The 27,615-nt window shown below is 40.7% G+C and overlaps 1 long non-coding RNA gene across 1 annotated transcript in view; it reads right to left on the bottom strand.

Annotated features, from left to right (window-relative positions):
* Positions 1-286: 286 nt before the first annotated feature.
* LOC112550737 overlaps positions 287-27,615 on the bottom strand; it is a 45,357-nt gene continuing 18,028 nt past the window's right edge. The window contains exons 2-4 of the long non-coding RNA XR_003094707.1: positions 13,996-14,093; positions 882-1,159; positions 287-767 (exon numbers count right to left, since the gene is read on the bottom strand). This is a non-coding gene — a long non-coding RNA (uncharacterized LOC112550737). The remainder of the gene's footprint in view (positions 768-881; positions 1,160-13,995; positions 14,094-27,615) is intronic.

A 27,615-nucleotide genomic window follows, 5' to 3' on the forward strand; every position in this document is an offset into this window, starting at 1 on the left:
ACATTTTGGCCAGTCCCACCAGCTACAATAACAGACTGTTTTGACCCCATTAAACAGAACATCCCATAAATAGCCCTTTTTGTAAAAGAGCTTTTTGGATTCACAAAACCTACATTTATGCAAGCAAATTGGTATAGAATAGGCAGTTACGCAGTAATAATTTATGGTAAGAAATAACTACCTAGCTCAGAAATAATAAGATATTTCCAAAATCATTTAGTTAATGAAACAGCAAATTATAGCTTTTACAGCACCATGTAAAATTAATATGTACAATAGGGTGTATTACCTACTATCTACAGTAAACCAAAGCTCTTATGTAAGTAGCCAAAAGAGCGTGAGTACTTATGGATACTGCATAGCATTCCAGTGACTTCATAAGGGGATCTTGTCTTAAGAGTTTACAACAGTTAAGTGCCCCATTTTATTTTATTTTTTCTGCGTGAAGGCATCCAAAAGGAGTCACTGGAATGCAAGCCATTTTCCATCCCTTTCATGTTTCTTCTGCTGTATGACCTTGACATCTAAACACAACCTGACAGATTTTAGGAAAAGGCTACTGCTAGAGGGCATAGTGCAATAAGCTTGCAGAGTGTGCTCTCTGCAGTGGAATCAGACAAACTAAGGAGAAGTGAGAGAAAAATATATAGTTTAAAAAATATCTGCTACTTGGAGAATGTATAACATGTGAAGTTGAAAACTTCTTCAGAGAGATTGAAGGATTCTTTGTATCCTTTAAAAGTTATCTTCTGTTCGACTCTGTGTATCTGGATGGAAAAGGTGAAAAGTAGGGCATGGAGGTGAAGAACCACTTAAAAGGAGACACTGAGTTTAATGCTGGGCTTAATACAGGAAAGTCCAATGCATTACAGTTCACTTACCAGCACCGGGGAGCTTGTATCTTTTCAGGCTTAACCATCTTGACTGTCCTTTGATCCCTCTCAGTGAGAGTATCAAACCTCTCTATGATGTAGGGTGGAGAGACAGATACATGTGGTTATTCCATCCTGTGAGGTGATAGGAGGGAATTGCAAATAGCTACACTGTTCTTCCATTATACAGACAGATTGATATTTCAGTGAAGTTAAATCCTTTTCATAGCGATAGCTTGGCTGTATCACACTACATAGAACTGTCTGGAAAACAAGAATTTTGTTTTCTGAAAAAAATGAAGAATTGTTATTTGGATTTACAGATCATAAGGCCAAGAGGTGCAATTTTCATCATGCAGTCTGTATATGTAGCACATAGCAGATTGGAGAGGAAACACTGACAGATAGGGCAGGAAGCAGAAAGCAGAGCAACAGATCAGACAGGGGCACTGGGCAGGGGAAGAAAGCAGAGCATCAGATCAGGCAGAGGATGGGGATTGAAGTGGCATTTGGGGATGATGTATGGGTTACCTTGTGGCACACCTGTCAAAAAGGTGACTCCCACTGACCTAGAATATCATTTAAAAAAATGTTTCTAATGTTTTCAGTGTTCAAGAAAACACCAGACTCCTCAGTAAACTCTCATAGGCTAAGTATAGATAGTCAAAAAGCCCAAGGCTGAATAGATTCAATCTAAACAGGTTAGTTTAAGCTGCATAGGTTGAACTGGTAAGCAAGTGAACATACATGCACTTTTGATTCCAGAAATACATCCACATGCCTGCATTGGCCCAGGTCAGAAGCTGGGTTGGTGGGAGCAGAAAGCTTGGGCCAAGTCTAGCCTGCCCACCGTGCAAGAAGCGGGTTGTGGGGGAGATGAAATGCATCCTGGAATGCTGGGGGACTATGTGTTAACTTGAATCTGGAGGGGATCTGGGACAGAAGTTCAATAAACCAATTTAAGCTAAATCAGTTAAGTCTGATATAACATCCATCCAGGTGTATCTTAAACTGGTTTCGGCCAGTTGAAAATGGTTTATGTATACGGAACTTCTGTTGTGTTAGATCTGAACCAGTTTCCAACTACTTCTACTAGTTTATGGTTAATTTCTGTCCCAAGCCATAATGGTTGCTCTTTACCACTGTTAAATATTTGCACTTTATTTTAATCTTGAATCTATCTAGTTTCAACATTCCTCACCGGGACCAAAAACAACAGCAGCAGCAACAACAACAACAAAATCTACTCCACAAACTCTCCCCAACCCCACAAAATAAAAACATGGAAGAGTAAGCCACCCAGAATACCCAATAGCTTTGTGGTCAGGCACTTATCAGGGACAAAGCAAACCCGGCTTCAATTCTTTGGTCTGTATCAAGAAAAATAATATCTTGAGCTTTGGGCTTTTATATCCCATGTGAGCGACCTAACCACAGTGATATAGAATCTCTTCTATTTAAGATGATTCATTTTATATAAAAAATGTAATATTCATCATGCCAGAAATAGAGACTGTCCATTTCACTGAAAAATTCCCAACTAGTTTTCGTAATAAGCCTTAGAACTTTGGAGCGTGCTAAAAGAAAAAGAAAAAAATCTAAGCAGGCTGTCTAAGGTAAAATGTAGAAGGCTCTGTCACTATGAGCAAACAGTGCCTTCTACACTTGGGAAATGTAGCAAAAGAAGTACATTATGCATCTCAATTTCCAAAAAGGTACTAGAAAGAAGGTTTGTTTTTTTTCCAGAAGGCAAAGTACTGCAACCAGAGGAGTGCACTATTACCATACAGAGAGAAAAAGCTGTATATCAAATCAGCACCTTCTTGAGAAAGCTAAGACAGAAAATACAGAGAGAGAAATCTTACTGTAAAAGTGATAATGATGGAATCCAGTTCATATAGAAGAGATAGGGGGAAGGAGCCTGAATAGAGCTATATATGATCATGGCTAGACTGATTCAAGTACCTAAGTTAATGTAAAGTACAGACATGTTCCTAATATACTAACAATCCATAGCTGACAGAGGGAGATAGTAGTACTTTAAACAGGGATATAGACAAGCCACATGGGCTAACTACTTTAAATCTAATAGAATAGTAGTTACAGCACAGTATGTGTATGCATTGGAATACAAAACTCCCTATGGAACCCAGTGAATAACTGTAAGATATAGTACTAAGAATGAAAATCCAATAAGCGTGGCAAAAAAGATTCACTCTTAGTGAAGCTGGTATGTATACATGAGATGCTTTATTGTATGGCAGATTAGTTCACTGTGCAGTAAAGGGTCACTGTCTACATGTGCTCACATTTACTGTGGAGTAAATCAGTCTACTGTAGAGTTATCTACTACATATAAATACAGGTAGTAAACTAACTGCACAGTAAATCACATATAGACACTGGCCAGAAGCAAACTTGCTCCCAGTCAGCCTAACCAGTAGGGGACAGGGAGCTCTCTGTCCCTGGTCCTGGCACTGTTCAAGCACCCTGGCACCCCCCAGGAGCTGATCAGGGCCAGGACTGGGGAGCTCCCAGCCCCTGCATGCTCCTCAGAGCAGCTAGCTGGATATACAACTGTGTGGAGATGGCTGCTCTAAGGGACAAGTGATGGCTGGATTCCCAGCCCTGCTCACTCCCCAGAGTAGCCAGTTCCATGTGGTGTGGAGCTGGCTGCTTCAGGAGACAGGGAGGACTGGGTTCCCAGCCCTACCTCGCCCCTCACCCCCCAGAACAGCCAGCTCTGTGCCAAGCAGGGCAACTTCTGGTGAGCTCCATACCCCTCCACCTGTCAGAAGTCTTACCCACAGCTGCTCCACACCCTAGACAGCTCCCAGTAAATCTTCTGCCCATCAGGGGCTTGCTGACAGCTATGTGTCTGGATATGCATCAAGTCAGGAGAGCTCTGCCTGCTGCAGGGGAAGTTCTGTCTTGGCATATCAGGTCCCCTCCCAATGTGCATGGGGCCAGAAAACAGATGCCACTGTAACTGGCAGACATCTCCTGGACCTGTACCCACTGGGACCACCTTGTGCCCTGTACCAGGCTGCTCCCATTGGGAGAAAATCTTCTCCCAAGAGGGAGTACGTGTAGATGAGGGCTACGTGAAATTTTCATGAGTGTTTCATTTCAAAGTTGTTTTGACACATTCTGAGCTGGAAACAGCAAACTTGAAATGAAACAAAGGTCTTTGAAACAACTTCAAAACAAAATGAGGGAACTTGAAATATTTTGAAAGTTTTGAAATATTTCAAGTTTTGAAGAAGCCCAGTGGTGGGAGGTGGGGGACAGCCAGGACTGTGCTTCAAGCACAGCCCTGGCAAACACAGCCTGGTGGTGAGAGGCTCCACAGTCCCACAGAGGTAAGCCTGGTGGCAGGAGGCAGGGGAGAGTGACTGGTCAGGGCTACACTCAGAGCCAGGGCTGTGCTCTGAGTGGCTGCACCACTGGCTCCCTGCCACCTCCCGCCACCAACCTCATCTCTGTGGGGCTGCAGAGCCTCCAGGTGCCAGACTGTGCTCACCAGGGCGGTGCTCCTAGCTGGTCTGCCAGCCCCATGGAGCTCAGCCTGGCAGTGGGAGGTGGAGGGAGAACCAGTGGTGGAGCTGCTTGGAGTGCAGCCCTGGCCAGTGACTCTTTCTCACCTCCCACCACCAGGCTCAGCTCTGTGTGGCTGGCAGTCCTGCTTAGAGTGTAGCCAGGTGGCAGGGGGTGGGGGTGAGCCAGGACTACACTATGACTAGCTCCACCAGCCCCATGGAGCTTAGCCTGGTGGCGGAAGGCAGGAGAGAGCCAGGGCTAGCTCCATGAGGCTGGTGGAGCCACTTGGAGCATGGCCCTGGCTCTTCCCCACCTCCTGTCACTGGGATGCACTCTGAGTGGTTCTACCATCCCCATGGAGCTCAGCCTGGTGGCAGGAGGTGGGGGACAGGCACTGGCCAGGGCTGCACTCTGAGCAGCTCTGCCACTGGCTCTCCCGCTGCCTCTCACCACTGGGAAAGCTCCATGGGGCTGGCAGAGCCACTTCATGTGCAACCCTGGCTCTCCCCCACCTCCCACCACTGAGCTGTGCTCTGTGGGGCTGGCGGAGCTGCTCAGAGTGCAGCCCAGTGGCAGGAGGTGGGGAGAATCAGGGCTGTACTCCAACCAGCTCCAACAGCCCCACAGAGCTCAACCCGCCCTTCCTAGCACTTGCAGACTCCTCCCAGGGGTGCAGACCCCCAGATCTGTGTGTGGGATGACAGGAGGCTGCCTCTGCTGCCTAGGGCATGGCAGCACCAGTCTTTCTGATGCTAGGTACAGGGTGTGGGCTGCGCCCAGTGCTAGTCCCAGGCAGCAGCAGCAGCCTCCAGTAACCCCAAATGAAGATCTGGGAGCCCACACCTCCAGGAAAAGTCTGGCACAGCCCCACAGCCCTCCCAGGGGGTGCGGGCCCCCAGATCTGTGCGTGGGATGACAGGAGGCTGATGCTGCTGGCAAGTGACACGAATTTTGCTTGTCAACACCTTGAGGTGCAGTTTCCCAGAAACCCGTACACATATCTCCTTGACACTTGGCAAGCTTCATGCCCTCAGAAGGGGCTACCATCCCTACAATCTTCATCTGAATCAGGCAAGAAATGATAAAGTTATAGGCATTTTCATGATTCCCTATTATAGCCTATGGACAAAATGTCGAAATGCATTGAAACAGTGAAACAGTTTCAACCAAATGAAATGGAACAGTGCTTCAAAACAAAATGAAACAAAATGACTAAATGAAACACTGTTCCTTTGAAACAGTGAAACAGAAGCTGAAATAAAATGGTGTTCGCACAGCCTTAGTGTAGATCTTCTCCCCTTTATGCTTACTCCACAGTATTTTTACTGCACAGTAAACCTACTTCAAATTAACAGCATATGTAAACATGCCCACTGAGAAGCTGCATATTTTGTTTCCTTGCTCAGGCAAGGAGCACTACTAAAAAGTATGCTTTGTCCAGTGAGCAGGCTGAATCCCAGAAATTAGTCAATGGAGCACTTAGCAAAAGCACACTTTATGGACTGCACTCAGGGGTTCTCTGAAATGGCTTTGTTGTTGCCTAATTTCTGTTTTTCGGCATGTGTGGAGCAGGAGCGAATGAATAGGATATAGTTCTCAGCAGAATTCTTGAACTCGGCATGAGGGAGGTTTGGATATATTCTATGTATCTCTGAACAAGACTGTGGGCTAGTTCACTGCCACACTTGGCCTGTGGTGGCATTCGAGAAGTTCCTGTACTATTTATTCTGTGCTTATTCTGTGCTTCCTGAAACATCTTCCTGAAACACCATTTGTTCATGACAGAATCTCTTCAGTATATTGGATATTTATTTTGCTAGTGCATAGTTTTCAGAAGTGCTGAGCACCTGTTCTTGTATCACTTCCAAGTGAAATTATGAGTGCTTTGCACTTTGTGTCATATTTCAAGATAGAATCTCTTTGCACGCTGGATGTGCTATGCATACTTTGTTGTGAAATAAGTGGTGCGTGCAGCACCTCAAGCATTTTGGATAACCTTAAACTTCCTTTCATTGCTGCTGCCATATTACATGCAAAGACAATGTGCACACAGTGTGACATCATTCTGCCTGGGGGATGCATAATACAGCTATCACATTTCCGTAAATTACTTTTTTGGAGAAGGATATTTTATTTTGGAGAAGGATATTTTAGAGACTTCCTTTCTACTTAGTTCCAGCATAAAACAAAACTCCAGAAATTCCTGTGCATGCAAGTGAAATGAATGCAATTTATTGAGATCTATGGCAAAAAATTAATCTGTTAAAATTAATACAAGCTAGTAATTAGCCAGTCACAAATCTCTATTACTGAAGGGGATATTTTTTCTTGCTGATGAATGGATTATATAAATATTTAAACACATCCTTTTTTAGCAGGAACATTCCCTAATCTGCTAAAATAAAATTACTGTAGCCTGAATAAAATATGTAGTTCCTATTATGGAAGAGTATTCTTCAATGTTTCTACCCTGGCATGTGTTTATTTATATAAAGTATTGTACTCTGTAGCACTCCATAATGCTTTATAGGTGTTATAGACTTGCAAAAATATTTCTGACTTTAAAATAAAGCTAATATTAGCTCCCATTGGGAGTAGCATATTTCCACTGCACTTCACTCTTACAGCATAATCCAATCATGCAGACATCAAGATTCTTCCAGATTTTGAATGACATCTTTATTTTTCTGGAATAGCAAACATAACCAGCATTTCATCCAGGACAGCCTTCTGGCCAAACATGTCAGTCATAATGTTCAGTCTTTGAGGGTGAGATCCTGTGAGGCTGAGTTTCTATTCCCAGGGAAACCATGTTAGTGGTCATGGCATAGCAGGCAGTGTTTAGGGCTTCCTGGGTTAAAGCCCAACAAAATTACAGATTGCTTCACTAAAATGATATCTTGATGCTTGGAAGAGTTAATAGTGTTAAGCTATATGTCAACAATTGGTGACCTGGCATGCTGAATGCAACATATTCTCCTGTTACTGGTCAGAGAGTAATAGGTTATATCAACAACTGGAAAAAATACTCTTTATATTTCATGTTCATCAAATAATAAACATATTGCAACAGACAGAAATTGACCATCTGATTGCATTTTGGATTCCATGCAAATGTAATTGTCTGTCTTAGTCCAGTTCCTAATGCACAGACGGCTACATCACAAACCACCGTGATAACTGGCATTAATAGGCACCCTGAGGTGAGAATGAGGAAAATTTGTGAAACAGACAGTTGAAGGGAAGTTTGCATCACCACAACAGTTGATATACCTAGTCTATGGACAAGTAAGGGAATTTAATGTGTAGGCATGTCAATCAAACTACTTTTTCTTGAAGAATAAATTCACATTAAAAAAACCGTAATGAACAGATTGTACTGTCCATTATTACAAGGCAGCTTTTATTTTATGGTGAAATTACTGGCCTTTGTGTAGCAAAGGCATATCCATTTAATTAACTGTTTCACTCTGTACCAGTTGTCATTGACAATGCAATAAATTATTTGTTCAAAGAAGGTATACAAACATATACATTATGATATTTCTATAAATAAAATTTGTGATTCATTTTAGCAGTAGCAATGACTATTTTTTGACATTTAGCAATATATAGTAGTTTAAATGAGATAATTTGGCAGACAAAGACAATTCTTGACTAAATATAGCATTAAGAATGCTAAAAATAGACACATCACACGAACATTGTTCAACAAAATCAATAGCTTAAACTGTACTTTAACTGCTAAAATGAGCAATATTTATGGAAATGAGGCAATTTAAAATTCTATTTGCTTGTAGCAAACTGTTAAATTTCATGTACTTTATTGGGAACAAATAAGCAAATAGAGATTTTATGTTTCATCATGGATAGATGTAAGAGAAAACTATGGGGTTTTTTTTGTTGTATTAGGACTGGAAATGAACTAGAAGGAACCCCATTAAATTCTACAGGATTTGTGCTCCTTAAAATAAAAAATACAGTGCCCTCTATTTGGGCAGAAACTTTAGAATATGAACTGAGAGACTTCTACTTGCAAAGTTCATTCTCCTAGCCTGTTACAACATTTTGCTGGCTGCCTTTTTTACCATCTAATCAAACATAACACCTCCACTGTCAAGTTTCTTCGTAGGTTGCCCCCACATTACCTGTCAGCTCTCATACACTATAGAGATATCAACTCCTACATTCAGTTGGCTAATGATGCCATCCTACTTTGCCCATTTGTTGAATTCACAAGCATCTTAATACTTCTTCCCATGATTCTTATGTGCTGAGAAAACTGTCTACCATGCTGACCAATACTGATGTCTTTTGGCACATTTTTTTTACTTTGCATTTGCCCAGTCCTCCATCTGTATCGTTTATCATTGCAAATGCTTTGAAGCAGAGGCTATCCTTCTGCTGTATATTTTTAAGGTGCCTACTAGGGCTGTGTGAAACAGCACCATTTCATTTTGACTTCTGTTTTGTCATTTTGAGGGGCAGTGTTTCATTTCACTGTTTTGAAGCACTGTTCTGTTTCGTTTTGTCAAACTGTTTCGCTGTTTCAACACTTGTTTGCACATTTCACCCATAGGCTATAATGAGGAATCATGAAAATGCCTATAACTTTGTCACTTATTTCCTTATCTGAATGAAAACAGCAGAGATGGTAGCTGCTTGTGAGGGCACAAAGCCTGTCAAGTTTCAAGGAGATAGGTGCAGGGGTTTCTGGGAAACTGCATCTCAAACTGTTCAGAACAAAACTCACGTCACTAGTAAGCATGAAGGCACAGGGGGGTGAAAACATCAGGCACGGTAGCCCCTGACGAGGCCATAAAGTCTGCCTTGTTCCAAGGAGATAGGTGCAGAGGTTTCTGGGAAACTGTACCTCAAGGTGCTGACAAGCAAAACGCATGATATGTGTAATTTCTTATGCTGTTTTTCTGTCCCACCCCCAGGACACTGGGATTGGAAGGGACCTCAGGGAAGGATCACAGTCACTGGCCAGCTACACATGTCAATGTCAGAGTAGTCCTTCCCCCTTCTTCCCCCTCCCTCTCCTTAGTTTCTGTTTAGCTGCAAGCAAGCCTAGCTTTGAAACTCTAAACATTTTGAAACTTTCAAAACATTTTGAGTGCCCTCATTTCATTTTTAAGCTCTTTCAAAGCCTTTTGTTTTGATTCAAAATGAAACACCACAGGTGTTAATGATATAAAAGAGAGTTTTCATTATTTTATCTGTCCCCTGGGGACACTTTTAAGATTATTTTGTAAAGTACATCTTTCAGTCTTTTTTTCTACTCTAGATTCAAATATTGTAACATTGTCTTAATTAATGATCTAGTGATTTATTATACATATGAATAAGTCACAAAATTATAGATAAACAAAAGCCAATGACTAACAGGCATTAGAAGGAGGAGAGGGTTTGCCTATCTTTTAGCCCCAACAGCTGAGTAGTTAGTGCATTCACCCAAGAGGTTGAAGACCTTGTTTTAGGCCCTGCTGACTGAAAAGAGTTTGAATCTGTATCTCTCCAACTTCTCAGCATGGTGCCCTTCTACTATACCACAATTTAGGCATTATCCAATACCCTCCAATGAAGCTGGCTTCCTGGGCAACTGAAAGAAGGAAATATCCAAGTCAGGAGAAATGAAACAATCTGGGGAGGAGGGGTGCCAGCAAGTCTTTAGGGGGAGGTCAGGGGTTGCCTGGTGTGGAGGGAGGGCTAGTCAAGGAGCTAAAAATAGCTTGGTCAGGTTTGGGGTGTAGAAATAGCACAGGCCCAGAGCTCTGAAGAGTGGCTGGGCTTTCCCAGTCCTAGGGCTGTGCTAGGAATTCATGCGAACATTCGTCAGGTTGGGTTAACCCATTTTAGGTTAGGTTAACTCATGTTGATCTAAAATTCATTCTCATCTGAAGAGAACTAACTTTAGATCAAGTATACCATTTTTAGGAAAGTGTAAGTTCTGCCAATGCTTGTACACCCAGACATTTAGATCATTCCAAGCTTGGTCAGAACAATCTAAATGTCACACTTGTATACATCCTTTGTGGTTCAGTGAAATGCATGCTGCTGTAAAAGGGAGAAGGTACTGGGTTCAAGTCTAGAGACGTGCACCCAAAAAAGCAGAAATTTCTGCACTGCTCTCCATCCAATGATAATTAAATGCAAGGTGCAACATCTAATCTTCTAAATGAGTGCAGGAGAGGGTATTAGATAATACCTAATATGTGGCCTGATAGTTAGAACCCTCTACTAGGAGACTAGGTTGAAATCCTCTTTGGGTGAGGAGCCCCTAGAACCTGGATGTTCTGCTTCTTAAATGGGTGCACCAGCTACTCAGCTATTGGGACTAAAATATGGGTGATCACTCCCCCTCCTAATTCTTTTTGGAACTATTTCACATGACACCAAATAAATTGTTTTGTTTCTCTTGCTTTTCCTTTCCTTTTCTTTTCTTTTTTTTTTTTTGTTTCTAATAATTTGGTTCACATTTTAGAATGGAACAGCATTTTAACATGAAAAACGATTTAGTGAAACATTTGGACTTTTTCAGGTGTTTTCAATTTGTTTTGGCTGCAATTATTCACTGGAATTGGTACAAGTGTTCCAATAATTTAGTCCTCCTTAATCAACCATGTTCAGCAAATAAAATAATTGGCTGATAATTTTTGTAACTATAGCTAGTAAAGTCCATGTATTTTTACCCCCATCCTGTAACAGAGATATGAGCTTTTTTGTAATCCTGGGCCATGCCATGTGAATGAAGCCGGAAAAAGAAGGTTAGTCTTTCCTCTTTTCATGTGTGCGCAACAGCCTAATTGCAAGATCTTTCAGGGGAAAGAATCAGCTCTGCTGGAAAAGGGTAAGAACGTGGCAATTTTCAAAGGAAAGTGAGAGAGTAGCTATCAGGCACACATGGCCATAGATTACTCCCTATGAAAGGGATTGTGTGTTTCTGGCACTTACACTCCCACTCCTTGAGCCCTTTCTTGGGTGCTGTTGGTAGTGGAAAGGCCCTTGCCTAGATGTGATTTTATTCACATGTAGAGTATTGGCATTAAAATCCAATCATTAAAAATGTACAACAGTGAACAAAGATTGATTTTTTTTAGACAGGAAAGGAAAAAGGAATATACATACTATGTTCTGCTTTGAATTTAGCAACACATTTTGCAAGAAGCAGGAAAGACCTTTTTAAATCATTACCTCTGGCTGTTTTTTGGCATTAGGAAAAAAAAAGTTATGTTCCTTAGAAAAAAACAGATATAGAATTTCATAGAATAGTCAATTATTGTAACTATTATATTTTCAGAAAATTCTGCTACTGGAAAATATGTGAATTTTTTTTGTCTGAATACTAAAACTCCTGACCCTTCTCAAGGGTGACCTTACAATTCAATATTCAATCTCAATACCATGGTTTGCATCTTGGCCTGTTTGGTCCTCAGGAGGGCTGAGATAGTTGAGTAATGGTAAAGCAGGGTAGCTTTTTTCCCTAAGAAGTACTACACTGAGAAGTATAGGATCATATGTTAAGTCCTTCAGCAAGGTGTGAAAAGATGGGATAGAGGAATGACCAAAATCTTGGCTGTAGACCAGCTGCAGGAAACGTGTATATTAACTGTTGGAGTTATTCTGGGATGAATGGGGTGTGTCCATCATCGGCCTTGGAAACATAAACATAAAACCACATTTACTTTCTCTACCACCTAAACTATGTGGCTTCTTAGGAGACATGGCACTGTATCCAGTCCAAATATTTTTAGTTAGAGCTTTACAGCATAGTCTTGGAGAAGGTTCAGGGCCAGATTTCCACAACAATGGAATCCTTGAATTATGAAGATTGCTATCCTAAATACATCAAAATAATTGATACATTGTGCAAACAGGTGGTTATATAAAGTCTTAAATATGCCTCTACACAAGCATGGTCTTGAGAATCTGGCCTGACAACGTCCACATTTTACAGGACACATCAGAGTTTGTAAAAGTTCTAACTGAAATTCCAAGGCAAATCATATTGTAAGTATACTGATCAGCATTCCCAATTCTTGACAAGAAAGGAATGCCTCTACATTCAATATATCTTAACAAATCTGGGCATTGATTCTCTTTTCTTTATGACATGTGATTCTTCTCCCAGTATCAGCTCCTGACCCCGATGTGCTTTTTAACTGTGGATAAGCAAATTGATATGAAACTGCACATACCCCATAACCAAAACCATTTTTCCTTTAATGAGCAAACAGAATTAAACTGCTAGCTGCAGATGAACCATCTTAGTAAAGGATTCTCTGGATCAAAAACACTCCAAAAAACAACACACACACACACACATACGCACAAGTTTAGCTTTAGTTTAATTTTAAAAGCATGGAACCCTTTGGTATTACTGGCCAGTTTCTGGAACACTTTGCTTTAAGGATTACATATAACTGGGGAGGGGACAAGAGGGTAAGCAGGGTATGAGCCTTGGGTGCCACCTTAAACAAGGTGCCATTATAACCCCCTTCACCCAGTTGCCTTTTCCTCAGCAAGCACAGTCCTGTGCAGCCCAGCAACAGGAACCAGACAGTCACAGCTTCAGTCCCAGTAGTGGATCTCGGGCAGAGCGAAGTGGAATGATGCCCCCTCCTCCAGGGAGGCTTTGCAATGGGAGGCACAACCCTGCCCTAGGTGATGTGGGGGCAAACAGTACACCAAGAATGCCCCCTGGGTACTCCAAACCACTGTCTGTCCCTCAGGCTGCATCCAGTCAAGTGCAGTTGTGCAGGATGTGGTGCCACAAACATATGTGCAACACCATATACTGCACATTCAGCTGTTCTCCTTGCTGTAAGAGGTGGGGTTGACCCTGAGAGATTCCATGGTCAAAAACACCTGTGCAAAAAAAAAAGCCAGAGCAGTGCATGCAGGGGCAGTGAACACTGGCCAAAACTGGAGCCTAGCTGAACGGACAAGCTCCAGCTGCCAGCCAGGCTTTGAGCAGCAGGGTCATTGTTGCTGCAGCCCCAGGAGGCCCCCAGCACCCTCCCCAGGATCCCAGGTAAGACTGCTGGGGCCAGCCCAGTGCTGGCCCTAGCCTCCCCTATCCCATCCAGGGTAACCTGCTGTACACTAGAGGGCACATGGCACAGGTGCTCCCTGGGGACAAGTAGCAGCGGCACAAGGTGTGCCACTGCTTCTTGTCCCTGGGGAAATAAATGTCCATGCTTGTTTGGATGCAGCCTCAATGTCAGCCCATGCTGCTACAGCAGTAGTTTTAGCAGTAGCAGCTGTTGCACAAGGGTGGAGAGCCAAAACGGGTAAGGTTTTTCCCTCTTCCCTCCTTTTCCTCTCCCTCACCACCCCCTGAACCCTGTCCACTCACCAGTGATCAGCATAATTCCCTTTTCTGCAGGGGCTGAAAGAATTAGCTATATCTTTTCAAATAACAATTATTCTGGACTATTTGTCATGAGCTGGCTTTGATTGAATTCAGATTTGGGTGTTCTGAGTTACACAGTATAGCCTGGTTCAAAGCAGTAGGGTAAGAGTGTATAACATCTAAATGCACAAACAAATGAGTCTAGCATTGTGAATATCTACTTACAAGATCACAGTAGCACCCAGAAACCCCAAATAGTATTGAGGTCCTGTGGTGCTAGATGTTGTGCAACCTTCCAGGCAGAGGCTGTCCTTTCTTACAGTCTAAATAAAAAGGAAAGATGACAGAGTAAAGTGAAGAATAAGTGTGAGAAGAAAAATCAACTCAAGCTTGCAAATATTAACATGTATTTTGGAGGTGGCATAGGGTTAATCTTGTTGTTGCTGTTTGTTTGCCTGACATGTATCAGTGAAGAAGAATTTTTCCTAGGCCTTAATGGATGGTCATGTCTACTCCGGTGTAGTAGTTGTGGCACATAGATAGGTGTTAGCTGGACATTCTAGAAAAGCAAAAGTAATTGGGAATAGAACTTAAAACTAATGAAAGGTTTTGCAGAGGGAGTTGAAATACAGAAGGTTATTTTGGAGGACCATAGCTACCAATTTAAGAATAACAACATATAATTTGAGAACTTCCCTAAGCTTTACTTGAACACCAACAAAATTCAATCATTTTAAGAAATGTGAACATACTTTATATTCTTTTTTTATTTTATTCAATATAATTCAATTTTTTGGCCTCTGCTGTTTTTATCAGTGTCTTGGCAGTACCTATAAAGTACTAAAAACACATAATATAAACACTTTTTGGAATTCCAGCCTCATAGTCAAGAACTCAATACATACAGAATCTTAACAGCATTGCAATTTCCCAGTCATTTTGTTTAGAGATTTAACTCCTGTGAATGCCCCATCCTTTTTTTTTTCAGATTCACTTAATAGTCAAGGTAAATTAATCCTATACTAATACCAAATCTAATTAATACACATTTTTTTTATGCCATTAGGTTACAACATATTCCAAAAATCATTGCCCTTAATATGAGTTGGAAATCGTTATGGATGGTAACGGTGAGACACTTTCATTGTCCTTTTTAAATAAAGGTTCACTAAAATTTTATTGAACTCTGTGCATCAGCATTGCAAGTGTATCCTATAATAAAATAACGGAGAATTTTTTTAAATCTCTCAAATATCCAGTCAGTCTTATTTAGAAATTTATGAGATAGGTGCCCTTACATAATTTTGAAACATTGTATTGTTCAGTCACATTCTGCTTCAATGTAGCATCACAAGCAGCAGTGCTACATTTAAAGACAATGAAAATATAATTTTAGTGTTTTCCATTTGAAAGGAAATTTAATATTTGTACTTCCTCCTAATAAAAATATAGTAATTTATAGTACTGTTTGTCAAAACTAGGGATGATGGAAGAGTATGATCCTCTGCATTCACTGTCTGCCACCATCATTCACAACCCACTCCCTTTTCTTCAATGCTGATATGTCCAAAAATAATTGGGTGACCTGTAGACACTACCATGTGGTGTTCTAGGGTTGGTCATTATTCAAGTATGCTCTTGCTGCCCCAAATGCTGTGAGAACAGCTGTTCCCATGATTGTTCGATTGATGGCCTGCTAGCAAGAAAACAGGAAAGGAGTAAAGGTGAAAAGTTTCAAAAGAAAGAGATGGGAATATGGCTACAAATGACTGAAAAATGGAAACGGGAAGCTAACAAACATAAAAATTAAAAAAGATAGAAAGAAGCAAAAAGGAAGAAACAACAGAAAAAAAGAATTTTTAAAAACCTAAGAAATTAAAGAAAAAAACTGAGGACAAATGACCTATGCAGGGAAACCCCCCACCAGAGAAAAAGACTTTTGATGACACACAGAGATAGCAGTGGCTTAACTTAAATTAGTATTCAGACATTTTTCAGATATTTAAAATTTTAGGAATGACCCTTCAAATTTACTGAAAAATAATCATGTAAGTTTATCTTGCACATTTTATTTAAATAATACAAATAATGTAAGAGACACATAAGCAAAATGTAATTGGTTTAAATAAATTAGTATAAAATTATAGCTTTAAACTGGTAAATGTGTTGTAGCCTGGAGCGCAGAGAGTCCCTTAAAAGGCAGCTTAAAAGCTAACTTAAAAGGTTGTCAAAATTACAAATGGCATCTTAGAGAAAAGTCAGAAAATGGATAAAAGAATAATAAAGAGTGGAATAAGGAAGGATATACATACAAGAATGTTCGTATCTCAAGTACTTTAAATGCCATTGTCCCTAATAACCTAAAAAAACTTTATAAACAAAAGTTAATTAAAATTGAAAGCATTTTTGTGAAAGATACTTAACAAGTAAGAAGAAAGGGTCAATTATTGTAAACACAGTTTAAAATAGGTCAATGAATTTTTGAGATATAGGATATTATCCAGATTGGAATGGTGTGAACATTTCCAAATTAGTCTTGAAAGATATTTGTGAACATTAGTCTAAAGTCCCTGAAATGCCTATGGTTGACATGGTTTACTAGGGCCTGAACCTTGAAAATATTTATGATAAAACTGAAGTTTTTTTCAGTTACAATTTGGGGAGAACCCACTGGAAACACTTGAATCAGATAGGCCATAAAACCATACTCAGAAGTTAGTTCTTCACTAGAACACAGTTTTTCATTTGAACCGGAATTAGAACCAGGACTTAAATGTAATATAACAAAAACTATCTAAGTGAAATGAAATTAATTTCCTCTTTAAACTGAGTTACATATATTTTCTGATCCAAATATAAAATAATTTGAGATAGCTTCCACTAAATGGAGAAAACACAGGAAAGTATGCATCTCTGCCAGGAATTCACAGTGGCTGGATCTCACCTCTGCTGTAACAAGAGAACTCTTACCTTAGGGGAGCTAATTTTCCCTTGTAAAACTTGGCTATAATTGTGTGAGCCAAAATGTAAACTGGTAGAGACAGGTTCCACAACTGGGGAAATTACTGAAAGTGCTATTGCCAAATTCAAACAGAAATGGGGACTGCAAGAATTTTTTCCCTTTATTTTTAGAATTCAGTTATAAGGAGCTCATCTAAAAGGTAACTATTTATGACTTTTATTAACCAGTTGAAAATGGCCTCTGTTGTTTTAGATTTTGTCTCTTGATCCCATGTCAGATTTAGCAAATTTGAGGCAGAAAAAAACACTTGGTATGTCTACATGTGCAATTAATTTGAGGCAATAAACTTTGGAGCAATTTGAGCTGCAGTAAACTACTCCTGAGCCCAGCATCTACACGTGTGCCCAGCACAGCAGAAATATGGGCCAAGGTGGAACAGTTTATGCCAGGGTCACTCAGCTTTGGGCTCCAGGTAGTGGCATTGGGCAGTGTAGGGCCTGGCTTGGGCATGAGGGTGCTGAAAGTACAGTGTCATGTGGCTTAGTGACAGGCAGGAGTCTGGCTTGCTGCTAGCTAGACTGACTGGGTATAATTTACACCTGCAGTCAGCATCTACAGATACATTTAATCACAGAAAATTACCCTTGTGTAATATAGTACTGTCCCTGACAGAACTATTGTACTGAGGCTTTAATTCGTTTTCTGCAGCATAATACTGTCATGTGTATAGATTGTGCTGCTCTAACTGCCAAACATACACACATATACTGTGCATGTTTGATAGGCTATGCACTGGACAAACTCCCCCATGTTTTAGCTCAGTAGTGCCCAATCTTCTGACCCTACAGGATGAATGTGTGGCCTGGGGTGAGTCTGCCAGCTGGTTCCTGTGTCGGTTTGGTGCATAGGTTTGGACTTTGGGCCTATTCCCCCTGGCCCAGTCTGGCCATGTGCCATCCCAATCCTGCACCAGGCTACTCTGGCCATGTGCTGGCCAGATCCTGTGTACCCATATCTGGTCATGCACTGGTATAATCTGGTGCACAGGGCCACATTATTGGCTCACAGGGATCCCCACAAGTCTAGAAATCTGACAGAAAATAGGCAGCAATCACTGATGCTGTTGTTCTGTAAATGCCAAATTTCTGGACCCTTCAGGAGCCTGGTGGGCTGGATGACATAGCTTCATGGGCAGGATCTGGTTAATGTGCCAGAGGTTGAGAACCCCTGTTTTAGCCACATAGGTGAGGTTAGGGGATTCAGAGAAAGCTAGAGACCTGAGTTCTAATCTCACTCAAGCAAAGGATATATAAACCTTCACTGTCCCACTAAAATGCTCAAACTACTAGGCCACTACCCCCACCTCTCCAACCTTTTCCTTGAAACTAAGCTACTGAAGTCTATTAAGTGGATAAAATTGAGGAAATACAATTGGGAAATTTCTGTTCCATTATTCTCCCTTCCAGAGCAAAATCCATCTCTCAAAGATGCTGTCAAGCAAATCCCGGGACGTCATTCTCCCCTTGTACTCGGCCTTGGTGAAGCCGCAGCTGGAGTACTGCATCCAGTTTTGGGCTCCACAATTCAAAAAGGATGTGGAGAAGCTTGAGAGAGTCCAGAGAAGAGCCACGCGCATGATCAGAGGTCAGGGAAGCAGACCCTACGATGACAGGCTGAGAGCCCTGGGGCTCTTTACCCTGGAAAAGCGCAGGCTCAGGGGTGATCTGATGGCCACCTATAAGTTTATCAGGGGTGACCACCAGTATCTGGGGGAACGTTTGTTCACCAGAGCGCCCCTAGGGATGACGACTAGGTTGAACGGTTATAAGCTACTACCAGACTGTTTCAGGCTGGACATAAGGAAGAATTTCTTTACTGTCCGAGCCCCCAAGGTCTGGAACAGCCTGCCACCAGAGGTGGTTCAAGCGCCTACACTGAACACCTTCAAGAGCAAACTGGATGCTTATCTTGCTGGGATCCTATGACCCCAGCTGACTTCCTGCCCTTTGGGCAGGGGGCTGGACTCGATGATCTTCCGAGGTCCCTTCCAGCCCTGATGTCTATGAAATCTATGAAATCTATGAAAACCTCTAGGTTGTGTTCCTCCATCTGGTTCCACTTATCTCCTTTTCTTGGCTACCTAGGGTGTAAGCTTTAAAAAGAGGGCTAGAGGATGGTCTTCATAACACATAATTATGACTTGTGGCGTGATGCTTAGAGCACTCTGATATAAGATTCAGGCTTAATCCCCCTCTGGGAGAGGGGAGGCTAAGCATGGAGATATTAGGGCTGAAATAAGGAAGGGTCTGTCATTGCTGGCCAACTGCTTGTACAGAATTTTGTCCATTTTGTGACTTGTGTGCTTATATAGCCATGTAGCTTACTGAGCATGCTCAGTATATGCACATATCCTTGTATATGCACAATGCATGGGTAATGGAAGGCAGCAGATTTGTAAACTGTGATTAAGTGCCAAAAATACAGTTTAAGCTGCTAGAAAACTGCTGTTTAGACACAAAGGACAATAAAATCGCACTCCGTGATTTGTCTGTGTATATTCAACATGTGCTAGAGAAAGCCTAATTTTTAACTCCATTTTATTCTGGCACAAAGATTTGCTTCTGTTCCTCTTACATTTCTGGAATATATTTTTCTAGTCCAGATTGTACACTGTACCAGTGACAGGTTGTTTATTACTAAGCTAGTAGACAGACAGATCCTGTAGATAGGCTGACAGTGTATGAAATTCACAAGACATTCCTATCTGTAAAATATGTTAGATTGAAATGAATAGGACTTTATTAAAATACTTTTTGAATGACATTGAAAATTTCATTGTTCTCATTTAGATGGATTCTAACATATTAATCAAAGCCATAATTAGATGCTCTGTAATTAACTTCATCATAAAATAAAGCTTGCTTGATCTTTTTTTTTTTTAACCTGACTTGTTTCATTGCCCCAGGACTTTTCACCCTTCACAAAATATCTCATGAAAGGCACAGGTGTATATAATAATTAAAATGTGATACTAAATGGTCTTAAGTGATTGAACCATGACAGAGCAGTAGTGGATATTAATGAAGTTTCAGTACAAGGAGAGGTTTGTAAAGTGAATTTTTCTTTTAGCATGCTGCCTGATCACCATAACATGACTCGTTCACTGTTTCCATGGGAAACCCAGAACCTAGTTCATCTGTTTAAATGTTCAATTTTTATTATTTTTAAGGTAACCAAACAATTGAAGATAGCCTGTAAGACCTACAGATATTTTGCAAATCTAACAATAAAGTTGTAAGTTCCCTCTTCAAAAACAACAGCTGTCTTAGAGGTGATTTTAATAAAATAGCAATACTGTCTGACTTTCAGAATCCATAATGGTCTTACAGTGACTGTAAGATCCTCAGATAACATTGCTATTTAACAGTCACAATTCAAAACAAAAATCTGAAAGCTTTCCTTAAGAGTTGTAAAGTTCTTATCAAAATCTCTCAGGTCTGGTGATGAATATCAATGGACATCAGAAGTGTTTGACTTTATTAATTGTGTCCATGTATAAGGGAAAATATTTGAAATTGTAAAACATAAGCTCTATGGATTTACCATGTGTACAAAAATCATCATTCAATGTTAAATTTCATTTTATTTAGGTAATTTAGCAAGCACTTTGCTAACAGCAACCTTACTGTACTTTTCTAAAATTTCAAGAATAGGGCCAAACAAGATATTCTGTAGGTCTTGATAGTTACCTTTGCCTGTTTAATTCAACCTCAGTGTCCAACTTCCCTTCTGAACTTAATCTTGGGATTCTCTTAGGGAGATACTACCAATTAAATACCATGTCTAGAACAGGATTAATGTCCCATAAAGGGAGAAGTGACAGAGGTCTTATGAAATCCACTAGGGACTTCACAGTTGATTCTACATAGAAAAGGCCGAGATGCTATCATGTTGGCCAATAATATCAAGTTACATGGATGCTTGGATGTTTTACTAATTTTTGTTTTGTTTTTTTCTAAAAAGAAAATATGTTCACCAGGAAATTAAAAAGAGGGGACACAAAATTCATTTTGTTTGTAACTTTGATAAACGGCCAAAGATTTGGGGGGTTTTCCCCTTATAATATTAAATATCTTTTACAACCCTTTCTCCCCTTAACAAAGTAAATATTTCTTCTAGAATATGTAGATTTTAGTCAAATGTTAATATTTTGTATTTGAAACACTGGAAATTATATTAGGGTTAAAATCTGTGTTTTGGTAATGTTTGTTTTTTGTAAAAAATTCAATTTGCAAGTCAGGTTCTCAGTTACAATGTTGCCTTCCAGATTTTGGAAACTGTACTTTCCCCTTATATTTATTATTTTTTAACTTAGCATTTTTCAGTTGCATGTTTTTCTTCATAAATTTCACAAAAAAAATTACTGGCATTTTTTCACCAGTTTAATTCTAATCTTGCTTTGACCAACGCATTAGTGACTGGGCAAGTCTACACATTCATTAGTACTAAATTAATGTGTACAATTAAGTACACTTGTACAATCAAGTACTAAATTAATGTTCAGTAACTGGAGTTACTGTGCGGTAGGATTGGTGCACACCTTTTTAGTGTCACTATTGCACAGTAGCCTAATACTACTGAGCAGTAGCATATTAGCACTGTTTGTGATGTGACACACTACTGTCACATTATTTATTGCATATTATGAGGCTACCACATAGTGTTTCATGTAGATGTGCCCATTGCTGACTTTCTTACCAGCATGGTCATCTCAAATACACATATGAACAAGCTTAATGTTATAACCCAGAAAATAAATATTAAAATCTGTTTATAACACCTAGGATTTTGTTCTTAGGTATGTTTATGAAAAATATTTTTTCTAAAAGAAGAGCTATTTGCATTATTACACCAGATAGGTATCCAGAAATGCACAGGGACTTAAATCTTTTCTTTTCTTTCATAGTATGAACTGGATACTAAGGAGAAAAAACAAAATACTGATACTTCAGTTATTTCAGTGGCTTCAATTACAGCTGACCAAATATTATTAAAGGATTTTTTTTCAGTTTGCTTGTTCCTTTTGTGTCCAATATTTCAATTTTCACAAATATATGTATTAGTCAAAATTTTCAATTATCCACAAATATTTTTCTCTTACACTGCTTACTATTTGAAATCTAAAATGTAAATAATGTTTCTTAGTAGCACTCAGTCATGTGATATATATAGTACTGTTCCCTAATTTGAAGAGGAGAATGTTTATAAGCAAGTTGCTGCTAAGATTATTTTTAGAAAGCAAATATTAAAATCTATACATTTATTTAAAAAATGAGCTTGAACTTAAACACTCATGTTTGTCATCATTTATGGTACATAATCATCTGGGTTTTTTTCAAATATTTGTACAATCAAGTACACTTGTACAATCAAGTACTAAATTAGTGTGCAGTAACTGGAGTTACTGTGCGGTAGGATTGGTGCACAAAACAAGAAGAATGTCAAGAAATTTCACAGAATTGCTTTTGCAGTTTGTGCCCAGTTCTATTATCAAATTAGAATGAAAATATTCCATAAAAGAGACTAACCTTCTAGTGTTAGCCCAAAATACACTAAAGTCTAGGACTCTCATATCTGGACTCAAATAATCTTTTATAAATGAAATCGTATAATATTTTGTATCACTCTATTGCTATCATTAGATCTTTTCCTGTCTTTGTCAAAACATTTTCATGAGATATAAAGCTTTAAGTTCTAATGTATTTTTTGAAAGACAAAGGTGCATTACTTTGACCTTGTGAATTTTCTATAATTTGATTGGCTGTCTATTCTTACCTTTTCCTCCTATCATCCTGGCAAACCTTAAAAAGAAATAAAATTGCCAGCCAACTAAAATACAGAATATTTAAAAGGTTAATGCAGTACAGCAAGTGCATAATATATTGTACATGAAAAGTTTAATGTCTTATTCTCAGAACAAGGATTGTAGCAAGGACAGAGAATGACACAAAATTAATTTGCCCTCATGATAATGCTAGTTATATGAACTGGAATGGTTACTAAAAACATAGTACTTTTAATCACTGATTTAAAATTGCAATCTAGTTGTCTCCTTTGAATGCTAAAGGAATAAAGAATGGTAATTTAAAATGAAAAATAAGTATAAAAGAAACCTAACCTGCCTTGCTTTTGGTTTCATTACAAATAAAAAAGTGTAATGAATGTTTCTGAAATATTTATCATAATTCATAAATCATTCAGAGAACTTGGCCTACGTGCCTAAGTTGTGATTTTTTTAAGAAACTTCATTTAGTCAGGTTCTATGTTTATTCATTTTGAAGGTTTTAAAATCCTCTTTTGAAGTATCTAATACTCTCCCAAACCAAATACCAGACTAGCATTTCCCATGTCACTGATTCTAAGCCTGAATAGAATTACAGGTGCTAGGAAGAAGTGTTTAGACTGATGTGGAAACAGCATGAACTTCAATAGGTATGCATGGCATTTCCTGAAAACCAGAGAAAATTTGGCCAGTTTTAGAGTTTGAATGTAATTGAACTAGCATTAATAGTCTAAATTTAGGCTTAGTGCACCTGGCATATGGACTGTAAAGTTCTATAGACACTTGACCATGCCTGTGTCCAGCTGTCAAAGTCCCTAGAAAGACTAAATGTATTAGGTATGCTCTAGGCATGCCTAATTTGCATCAGTAGGATTGACTTCAGGTCAAACAACAGGTTGTAGTGATGGTGACCATCAACACTAGCTTACTGACTAGAGCACTTGCCTAGAAAGGGGGAAACTTGGGGCCTTTTCAGCTGATGGGATGTGGGGGTGAGGATTTCTACCCTTGGTCACTAACATTTAAAGGCATTAAAGAAGCACTGATGCTCTAAAAACGCCCCTATTTTATTCTCTTATAGAATTTTAAGTACTCATATTGGTACTTCTACATCCAGAGATATTTTATTCCTGGATGCATAGCTTTGGCTGCATGGATGACTCTTCTTGGGGAAATGCAGTGGACTTGAATGCCCAAAAGTGAATTTGCTCAAAACCCATAACTACCGGACTTAGCCTCAGGACTGAAAGAGGAAAGGAGCTGGTGCATCTTATTTTGCTACATGGCTTAGTGCCTAGGGCATGGGTCAGGACTGCTGGAGGTCCTGGGGCTTTGAACTAGGGTTGCTTTTGACAACTAATAAGGCCATATGTGCACAACACTTTAAAGCGGGATAAATGCTGTTGCATTGCTTTAATGGTGTCAGGGTTTGCATGCCTCGGCGGCAGATTGCGCATTCATTCCAGCTGCTGTAGGAAAGTTAGTGGCGTAATGTGCCTGAAATGACTTGGGGTGCAGCAAACTAAAACTCCTCCAAGGAGTTAATTTCAGATTAACTATGCCACCCCTCAAGCCCCTCCCCTGGTGTCAGTGTGCCAGGTGAAAGGGACAGGGGACTCCACGCAGGCTGCTTTCCCCTGTGTAGGCTGCTTTCCCCTTTGCTGTGGGATTCGACAAAACCAGAAGTCCCACTTCCGGTTTCCCTTTTGCCGCATCAACTGGTTAATAGAGCATGCCGGTTAATGAAGTGCTGGTTAATGTGACTTTTAATGTAGTATTTTTTTTTTATCAAACCTGGTGAGGACTTTCAGTTTGAGGCAGTGTTTATCCCTAATTACAAATTACCACTGTTGCTGCTCGGCTACTCAACAGTTAAAATTGTTGTACATCTGGAGATATGTGTTCCTAAGTTCATATCAACAGTCAGTCATCCAGTCCTTCCCTACTTTCAAGAAATATTTAAGTTTTTTGATTTCCTCACCTTCAAAGAAGCTAAAATATTTTTTTTTTTCAATTCTTTATCTCTACTTAGATAATTCTATTTTTTTCTTTCAAGGTAGGTACTGTCTGGAATTCAGGATTTTTTTCTGTATCCTAGGACTACTTTGTTTAACACTGTATCAGGTAGGATCAGAACTAAAACAGATTTTAGTGAGGTGGCTAATGGCCTGGAAGAGAGGAGGCCCTGGGTTCTAGCTGGGTCCCTTGTCCCCAGTGACCATGTGTACACATGCAGGCACGTGTGATTGTAGCACCTATCAACTTTCCAAAGGTTCAATTTTAGTTTTCTCTTCAGCAAGTGAGAAGTAAGGATGTGCAACACTGATGAAAAACATTTTTGTGTGCAAATTCTCATGAATTAATGCTGGCTCATTTTGCATAATTTACCACCCTCTAAATTTCAATTTTTCATAAAATTTCAGGGCCTAAAATGTTCCCACATTGAATTATGCAAAAACACAGCCACTTTTATGATAGAAGGAATAGCACTACTTTTAAAGGAAGATTGAAAACGCATGGAAGACTGTCCAAAAATAGAGTCTAATGGATTAAACATATCCATTAGACATGTTTGAGCATTGAGGCAGGACACCTTGATCTTTATTTTCACCTCTGATTTACTTTTTCTTTGTAATCAAATAGCAACCTCTAGATATAATTTATTTAGATAGTCAACTTTTAAGAGCAAGATTATGCCATACTACTCCTTTGAATATTACCATTTTTTGTGAGTAGTCCAATGTTGTTCTCCATGGATGTACTTTGGTCTGGGGGGTTACGTTTAGGACCAAAGCTAGGGGATTTAACACTTACCTGCCCTATGACCTTGGTAGTAAGTCTTGGTTTTTCCATCAGTAAAATGGCAAGACTCATGTTTAGCTACCTCATAGGATAATATTTCATAGATTTCATAGACATTAGGGCTAGAAGGGACCTCAGAAGATCATCGAGTCCAGCCCCCTGCCCAAAGGGCAGGAATTCAGCTGGGGTCATAGGATCCCAGCAAGATAAGCATCCAGTTTGCTCTTGAAGGTGTTCAATGTAGGCGCTTGAACCACCTCCGGTGGCAGGCTGTTCCAGACCTTGGGGGCTCAGACAGTAAAGAAATTCTTCCTTACGTCCAGCCTGAAACGGTCTTGTAGTAGCTTATGACCATTTGACCTAGTCGTCATCCCTAGGGGCGCTCTGGTGAACAAACGTTCCCCCAGATACTGGTGGTCACCCCTGATAAACTTATAGGTGGCCATCAGATCACCCCTGAGCCTGCGCTTTTCCAGGCTAAAGAGTCCCAGGGCTCTCAGCCTGTCATCGTAGGGTCTGCTTCCCTGACCTCTGATCATGAGCGTGGCTCTTCTCTGGACTCTCTCAATTCTCCACATCCTCGCATTGCAGGCTCATGTTCATCTTGTGGTCAATGATGACCCCCAAGTCTCTTTCTTCCATAGTGCTAGTTAACATAGCACTGACGAGCCTATAAGGATGCTACGGGTTTTTCTTCCCAAGGTGGAGAACCTTGCATTTATCGGCGTTGAACACCATGAGATTCTCATCCGCCCACTTGCTGAGCCTGTCCAGGTCAGCCTGGATAACCTGCCTGTCCTCTGGTGTGGATGCTTTGCCCCAAAGTTTGGTGTCATCAGCGAACTTGGTCAGTCCACTTCTGACTCCAGTGTCCACATCATTAATGAAGATGTTGAACAGTATGGGTCCAAGGAGAGAGCCTTGGGGGACCCCACTGGTCACAGGACACCATGATGAGTGACTTCCATCAATTACTACCCTCTGGGTCTGACCCCGGAGCCAATTTTCCAGCCAGTGGATCGTGGAGGACCCAAGGCGACAATTGGCCAGTTTCTCCAAGAGGTGATCATGGGAAACCAGATCGAAGGCTTTTTTGAAGTCAAGATATATGACATCAATCTCTTCTCCCTTGTCCAGGGGTTAGGTCACCTGGTCGTAGAAGGAAATGAGACTGGTCAAGCAAGACCTACCCGCAACAAACCCATGCTGGCTATCCCTTAAGATGTTGGCGTCGGCCAGTCCATTAAGGATGGCCTCTTTAATAAACTTTTCTAAGATCTTCCCCGGGATAGAAGTCAGGCTGATGGGCCTATAGTTAGCCGGATCTACTTTCCTCCCTTTCTTGAAGATAGGCACCACATTGGCCTTCTTCTAGTCTTCGGGCACTACACCAGAGCGCCAACAGTTTTCAAAGATCCATGCTAGAGGCTGGGCTATGATGTTCGCCAGCTCCTTGAGTACCCTGGGGTGAAGATTGTCAGGGCCAGCTGACTTGAAGGTATCCAGCTTCTCAAGATGTTCCTTCACGAAGTCAGCATTAATGGAGGGCAGGGGATCACCCTCACCTGGACTTCCCTGTCCCATAGCGGGCATGAGCGTCCCATGGGACTGATGAAAGACCGATGCAAAGTACCTATTTTATAGGTTGGCTTTTTCCTGGGCGTCATTTGTCAGTTGCCCCATCTGGTTCAGTGGGGTCCAATGCTGCCCCTGCTTTTCCTCTGGCTCCCCACATATCTGAAAAAGGACTTTTTATTGTCCTTGATGCTCAAAGCTACTTGGAGTTCAGTTTCAGCCTTGGCTTTCCTGGTCTGCTCCCTACAGGACCAGACCAGTGCAGAATAATCCTCCTTGGAGGTGACTCCCATCCTCCATCCTTTGTAGGCCTTTCTTTTTAGCCTCAGGAGATCTGCTAGGTCCCTGGAGAGCCAGGGGGGCTGCTGTGCCCTCTTGCTGCCTTTCCTCCGAGATGGAATAGACTTAGTTTGTGCATTGAGGATCGCTCCCTTGAGGAGCAACCACTCCTCTTGAACTCCCCTCTCCCTGTGGTCACGGTCCCTTAGGGCCTCACTGACAAGCCTCCTGAGCTTATCAAAGTCGGCTTTCCTGAAGTCAAGGACTTGCGCGTTGCTGACCGACTTGCCAGCTTTTCGGCGGATGGTGAAGGTGATCAGCTCATGGTCGCGGTCACCCAGCGTCCCATCGATCACTAGGTCGCCGACTAGGTCATCCCCAGTAG

The sequence above is a fragment of the Alligator sinensis genome, unplaced genomic scaffold, assembly GCF_000455745.1.
Source record: "Alligator sinensis unplaced genomic scaffold, ASM45574v1 scaffold528_1, whole genome shotgun sequence".
NCBI classification, from domain to species: Eukaryota; Metazoa; Chordata; order Crocodylia; family Alligatoridae; genus Alligator; species Alligator sinensis.